General features: G+C 34.7%; 1 pseudogene; it reads right to left on the bottom strand.

The window, feature by feature from the left end:
• Window positions 1-2,966: 2,966 nt before the first annotated feature.
• On the bottom strand, window positions 2,967-6,071 carry LOC111990269 (probable disease resistance RPP8-like protein 2; annotated as a pseudogene).
• Window positions 6,072-6,337: the final 266 nt, after the last annotated feature.

Genomic DNA, 6,337 nt, shown 5'->3' with positions numbered 1-6,337 from the left:
TAGTTTACAAGAAGAATTTCACAGCTCATATACTATTTAAATTATTAAAAAGAGCAACCAAATTCCCTCTTAATGATTGCTCCATTATGTATGTTGTAGAATGTCAAGAACTCCAATTATGGCATAAAATCTAAAAGGAGTAAAAGTTCATCTAACATAATTTGTCAATATAAATGTTTATTTCTCAATTTCACATAACTAGTGCTTTAGTAGCTGTAAAGATATGGAAAGAACAGTGATTCCATCCATGCTATTTGATTTTCCCAACTCAATAAGATGCACTACTACTGTTTAACAAAAGGACAAACCGAACTAGCTTCACTATATATGCATCTAAACTGCCGTGAGATAAACATAGCTTAATGAAACAAACAACCAATTCTTTGCAGCACTATACATAGGCATCAGAGAATATGTTTAAGAAGTCTGTGCAATCAAATCCTTCAAATTGTATAAATGACACCAACCCGTACAAGTTGCAAAGTAGTGAAAATATTTTATTGATTTTTCATGGCTTGTAGAAACTTTTGCACCATGGATGATTCCACCTGCCAAAAAAAAAAAATAATAGGAACTAAAATGATTAAGACCCCAACTGTCACAAACTCATAGCTTTGTATGTGGATCCTATAGGTTTCCACCACAAACTACATTATCTAAATGAGGAAAGGAGTTGGGAATTGCTTGAGAAGATAGCAATCTCTCGAAGAAAAGACTGTGTGACCAATGCTAATAAGCCTAATATTGAAAAATTAGGGAAGGAAATGATTGAATATTGTGGAGGTTTACCATTGGTTATCACAGTACTTGGAGGCGTTTTAGTAGCAAAGCAAACACAAGACGAGTGGGAGGATGTGCTTAAACATATTAAATCATACATTTTTAAAGAAGACTTAGACAATAAGGTCTTGTGTTTAAGTTATAATGAATTGCCTTGCCACTTGAAACCATGCTTTTTACATTTAGGCCATTTCCTGGAAGATTTTGAGATACTGACAAAGGAATTGGTTCAAATGTGAATGGGAGAAGGTTTTATTCTGCAAATTTTGCATGAAAAAGATAGTGCGGATACAATGGAGTATAAGGGGGAACAATATTTGAGGAAGCTAATGAAGAGGTGCATGGTTCAAGTGGGGGAAATTAGCAAACTTTAAAGGATCAAAACTTGCAGAATCCATGATCTTATGCAAGACTTTTGCATTTCAAAAGCCCAACAAGAAAATTTCCTCCAAATCATCAAGAAAAATATTCACTCCATGGAAGGAAGACTAGGGCACATTGGTAAAATTAGAAGACTTGCTATCACTTTGGAATCAAATGATAGTTACCTCAATGAATATCCTTACCTCAGGTCTCTTTTCTACTTTGTGCATCCTAAAGAATTTTATTTCAAGAAATCCAAGTTGCTTAGAGTCTTAAATCTAAAAAATTACAAAGGAAAAAACTTATCTAAAGACATTGGACATTTTATCCATTTGAGATTTTTATCTTGGAAAATAGCTATATATATGAGGTGCCATCATCCCTTGGCAATTTAAGGTGCTTGCAGACACTTAATTTACGGCTTAAGATGGTTCTAGATGTAGTGAGAGTGCCAAATGTTTTTAAGGAGATGGAACAGTTGAGGCATCTTTACCTACCCTTTATTTATTGGGTAGGTGAGATGTTAGAATTGGATAATCTTCGTTATTTGCAAACATTGCTGAATGTTATGCCTGAAACCATCAAAATGGCCACAAGTTTCCAATTGGACTATCTTCGGATTCTTGGCATCAATAATGGAGGGCCCAATTTAATACTAATGGCCACAAGTCTCTGATTGGAATGTCTTTGGATTCTAGTATCAAGCTATCCACATATATATGAGCTAGGTGTACAGTACCGTATTAAGAAACTTCCAGAAACTCACCAATTCTCTCCAAGTTGGAATTAAAGCTCACTAATCTTGAAGAAGACCCAATGCCAACCTTAGAGAAGTTGCCCAATTTAAAAATCCTCTGCTTCTTATATTACTCTTTCAACGGGAAGGATATGGTTTGTTCTGAAGGAGGATTTCCTTTGTTTCAATCTCTTCTCCTTTCTAGCTTGGGCTTCTTAGAGGAGTGGAGGGTGGAGGAAGGAGCCATGCCCAGTCTTTGCCATTTGACAATTCATATGTGCTGTAATCTGAAGAGTATTCAAGATGGATTGAGGTTCGTCACAACCCTCCAGGAATTGGATATCAAATGGATGCCAAAGTCATTCAAATATAGGCTTGACAAAGGAGGACTAGATTTTGACAAAGTCAAACATGTGCCTTCCCTTGTAATCAGGTACAGTAATGAATTCTTGCATATTTGATGAATTTTAGGGCGCTTCTTTTCTTTTAAATCTGTCTCCAATTAATTCAATTTCCCGAATAATATTAAGCAAAATTTTTCATAATGTGAGGGTATTTCTTCTTTTGATTAGAATGAGGCTCTTATCTTTTTTTTTTTTCCACTTATTTATTAGGTTTTAAACCCACGACCTATCTAATCATTATATGAGAAGCAAATTCTTTTCTGCTTCATCTTGTGGTGGACACTTAATTTTTGCCTCTATTATCAATAAATTAAGAAATGAGTTTTATTTGACAGTTTTTCTTTTGATTTCTACAGCTTAAATATATTGGTTGACGGCACAAACATAGTTCTAAATGTTGCTTTAATGAGTTTTGTCATATTCATTTTAATTCATTTTTTATGTTTTGGGCTTTAATCATAGAGCAAAAGTTTCTACTCTGCTTTAACTAATGAAAAATCAACAAAATATTTAATTTATTGATAATAGAGGCAAAAATTAAGTGTCCACCAAAAGATGAAGCAAAAAAGAATTTGCTTCTAATATAATGATTAGATAGGTCATGGGTTCAAAACCTAATAAATAAGTGGAAAAAAAAAATAGATAAGAGCTTCATTCTAATCAAAAGAAGAAATACCCTTACATTATGAAAAATTTTGCTTAATATTATCCGGGAAATTGAATTAATTGGAGACAGATTTAAAAGAAAAGAAGCACCCTAAAATTCATCAAATATGGAAGAATTCATTACTGTACCTGATTACAAGGGAAGGCACATGTTTGACTTTGTCAAAATCTAGTCCTCCTTCGTCAAGCCTATATTTGAATTACTTTGGCATCCATTTGATATCCAATTCCAGGAGGGTTGTGACAAACCTCAATTCATTTGGAATACTCTTCAGATTACAGCACATATGAATTGTCAAATGGCAGAGACTGGGCATGGCTCCTTCCTCCACCCTCCACTCTTTTAAGAAGCCCAAGCTAGAAAGGAGAAGAGATTGAAGTAGAGGAAATCCTCCTTCAAAACAAACCATATCCTTCTCGTTGAAAGAGTAATATAAGAAGCAGAGGATTTTTAAATTGGGCAACTTCTCTAAGGTTGGCATTGGGTCTTCTTCAAGATTAGTGAGCTTTAATTCCAACTTGGAGAGAATTGGCGAGTTTTTGGAAGTTTCTTAATACAGTACTGTACACCTAGCTCATATATATGTGGACAACTTGATATTAGAATCCGAAGACATTCCAATCAGAGACTTGTGGCCATTAGTATTAAATTGGGCCCTCCATTATTGATGCCAAGAATCCGAAGATAGTCCAATTGGAAACTTGTGGCCATTTTGATGGTTTCAGGCATAACATTCAGCAATGTTTGCAAATAACGAAGATTATCCAATTCTAACATCTCACTTACCCAATAAATAAAGGGTAGGTAAAGATGCTCAACTGTTCCATCTCCTTAAAAACATTTGGCACTCTCACTACTTCTAGAACCAACTTAAGCCGTAAATCAAGTGTCTGCAAGCACCTTAAATTGCCAAGGGATGATGACACCTCATATATATAGCTATTTTCCAAAGATAAAAATCTCAAATGGATAAAACGTCCAATGTCTTTAGATAAGTTTTTTCCTTTGTAATTTTTGAGATTTAAGACTCTAAGCAACTTGGATTTCTTGAAATAAAATTCTTTAGGATGCACAAAGTAGAAAAGAGACCTGAGGTAAGGATATTCATTGAGGTAACTATCATTTGATTCCAAAGTGATAGCAAGTCTTCTAATTTTACCAATGTGCCCTAGTCTTCCTTCCATGGAGTGAATATTTTTCTTGATGATTTGGAGGAAATTTTCTTGTTGGGCTTTTGAAATGCAAAAGTCTCGCATAAGATCATGGATTCTGCAAGTTTTGATCCTTCAAAGTTTGCTAATTTCCCCCACTTGAACCATGCACCTCTTCATTAGCTTCCTCAAATATTGTTCTCCCTTATACTCCATTGTATCCGCACTATCTTCTTCATGCAAAATTTGCAGTATTAAAACTTTCTCTCATCCACATTTGAACCAATTCCTTTGTCAGTATCTCAAAATCTTCCGGAAAATGGCCTAAATATAAAAAGCATGGTTTCAAGTGGCAAGGCAAATCATTATAACTTAAACATAAGACCTTATTGTCTAAGTCTTCTTTAAAAATGTATGATCTAATATGTCATCCTCCCACTCTCGTCTTGCGTCTGCTTTGACACTAAGAGGCCTCCAAGTACAGTGATAGCCAAAGGTAAACCTCCACAATATTCAATCATTTCCTTCCCTAATTTTTCAATATTAGGCTTATTAGCGTTGGTCACACAGTCTGTAAAGCCAACAACATACAAAATAATACCATTTCTTCTTGAACTACAACAACCACAACAAAATCAACTACAATAATAACATCAAATAGCTATATTTTATATTTTTGCCTCATCAAATACTAGTTAACCATACCAAAAGAAAATTGAGATAAGACATTTTTTTTCCCTAGAGGTAATATTTGGTTTAAATTTGGGGATTAAGTATTTGGTATCTACATTCACATGCAGCAAATCAAAATTAATATTAGATACATAGGTGCCCACACATATCTATACACACGCATATATTTATATATTAATATTTATTAAACCTCTAATATCTTACAATTAAAATTTTATATCTAGATAAATTTATTATTTGCAAGTTCCTATTTATTTTTACTTTTAAATTTTTTATTATTAATAGATCATGTTTCATTCAAATTAATTTAGAAATAAAATAAAAGAAATATTCTTCAAATTAATAACCAAAGGAGAAAATTAGTTGTGATACCTTTTCTTCGAGAGATTGCTATCTTCTCAAGCAATTCCCAACTCCTTTCCTCATTTAGATAATGTAGTTCGTGGTGGAAACCTATAGGATTTTTTCTGGAGTTGAACTTCACGAAGTTTCTCAACGACCTCTGCATCTGTCAACTTTTGAATTTCATCCCTTTCCTCATCCTCAGAGAGAAGCTTGATCAGAATTTATTCCCAAAATGTTGCTTGATTTTGTGGTGGTTATAAACCATCTTGACAAGAGTGGTCTTCCCCAGACCACCCGTATCCCATATGGAAGCAACTCTATTGCCTTCCTCATCTCTCAGCAAAAACTCCACCAATTTATTTAGATCATCGTCAAACCCAACAATGTCATGTTCAAGATGAGAATTTTCAAAACTATGGCCTGAAAGAATTTTCAACAACGTCAGCAAGCCTCTGATTCATCTTGCGTCGCATCTGCATCCTTTAATAAGCCTTGCATCTGTTTGAGCTCAGTTTGCAGCAGCTCAACTTGGGTACTCACCCCAGACAAGAAGTTCGCTTCTTGAATGAGCAAGTTGCCAAGCCTTTCTGCCACACCGGATACAATAGACTTGGCCATTTCTCTTTTATGAAATAAGGACAAGTGAGAGATGATCTGAAAGCGGTTTCAGTGTTTGGGATGTGAGAAACAAAATCAAAAAGAAAGAGAGAAGAAGACAGTGGTTTGGGATGAGAGAAACAAGACCAAGAAGGAAAGGAAAAGAGAAGAAGAAATAACTGTTGAAAACCATGATTGCCCAGTAGCATCTCATGGAGAGAGCATTAAGCAAGGGGGCGGCTGAAGATAAGAGCGGTATTTATAGCATGTTACTAAAGCCCTAAAGCGAAGGCCCGAACCAGAGATCAGTTGGCCAAAACACACGTAGCATACCACTGAGCTACGGATTCTGTTATGCAATAAGGTCATATAAGTATATATATATACGGTTCGTTTCGGTCAGTTTTGGAGATCAACACCACCACCAAATTTTTTGGAATTTGAGAACCAAAATCTGAGAAAACCTACATATATATATATATAAAATCCTTCATCCTCTTTCTGCGTAGTTCATTTGACTTGGAGTTAATAATTCGGTTCTAATTATTTCCTAAGAAAAATCGATTAAGATGTATGAATACACTTTGTCTTGATTGGTACA

The sequence above is a fragment of the Quercus suber genome, unplaced genomic scaffold (assembly GCF_002906115.3).
Source record: "Quercus suber isolate HL8 unplaced genomic scaffold, Cork oak 2.0 scaffold_282, whole genome shotgun sequence".
Lineage (NCBI taxonomy): Eukaryota > Viridiplantae > Streptophyta > Magnoliopsida > Fagales > Fagaceae > Quercus > Quercus suber.
This window is presented reverse-complemented; position numbering and strand designations above follow the sequence as displayed.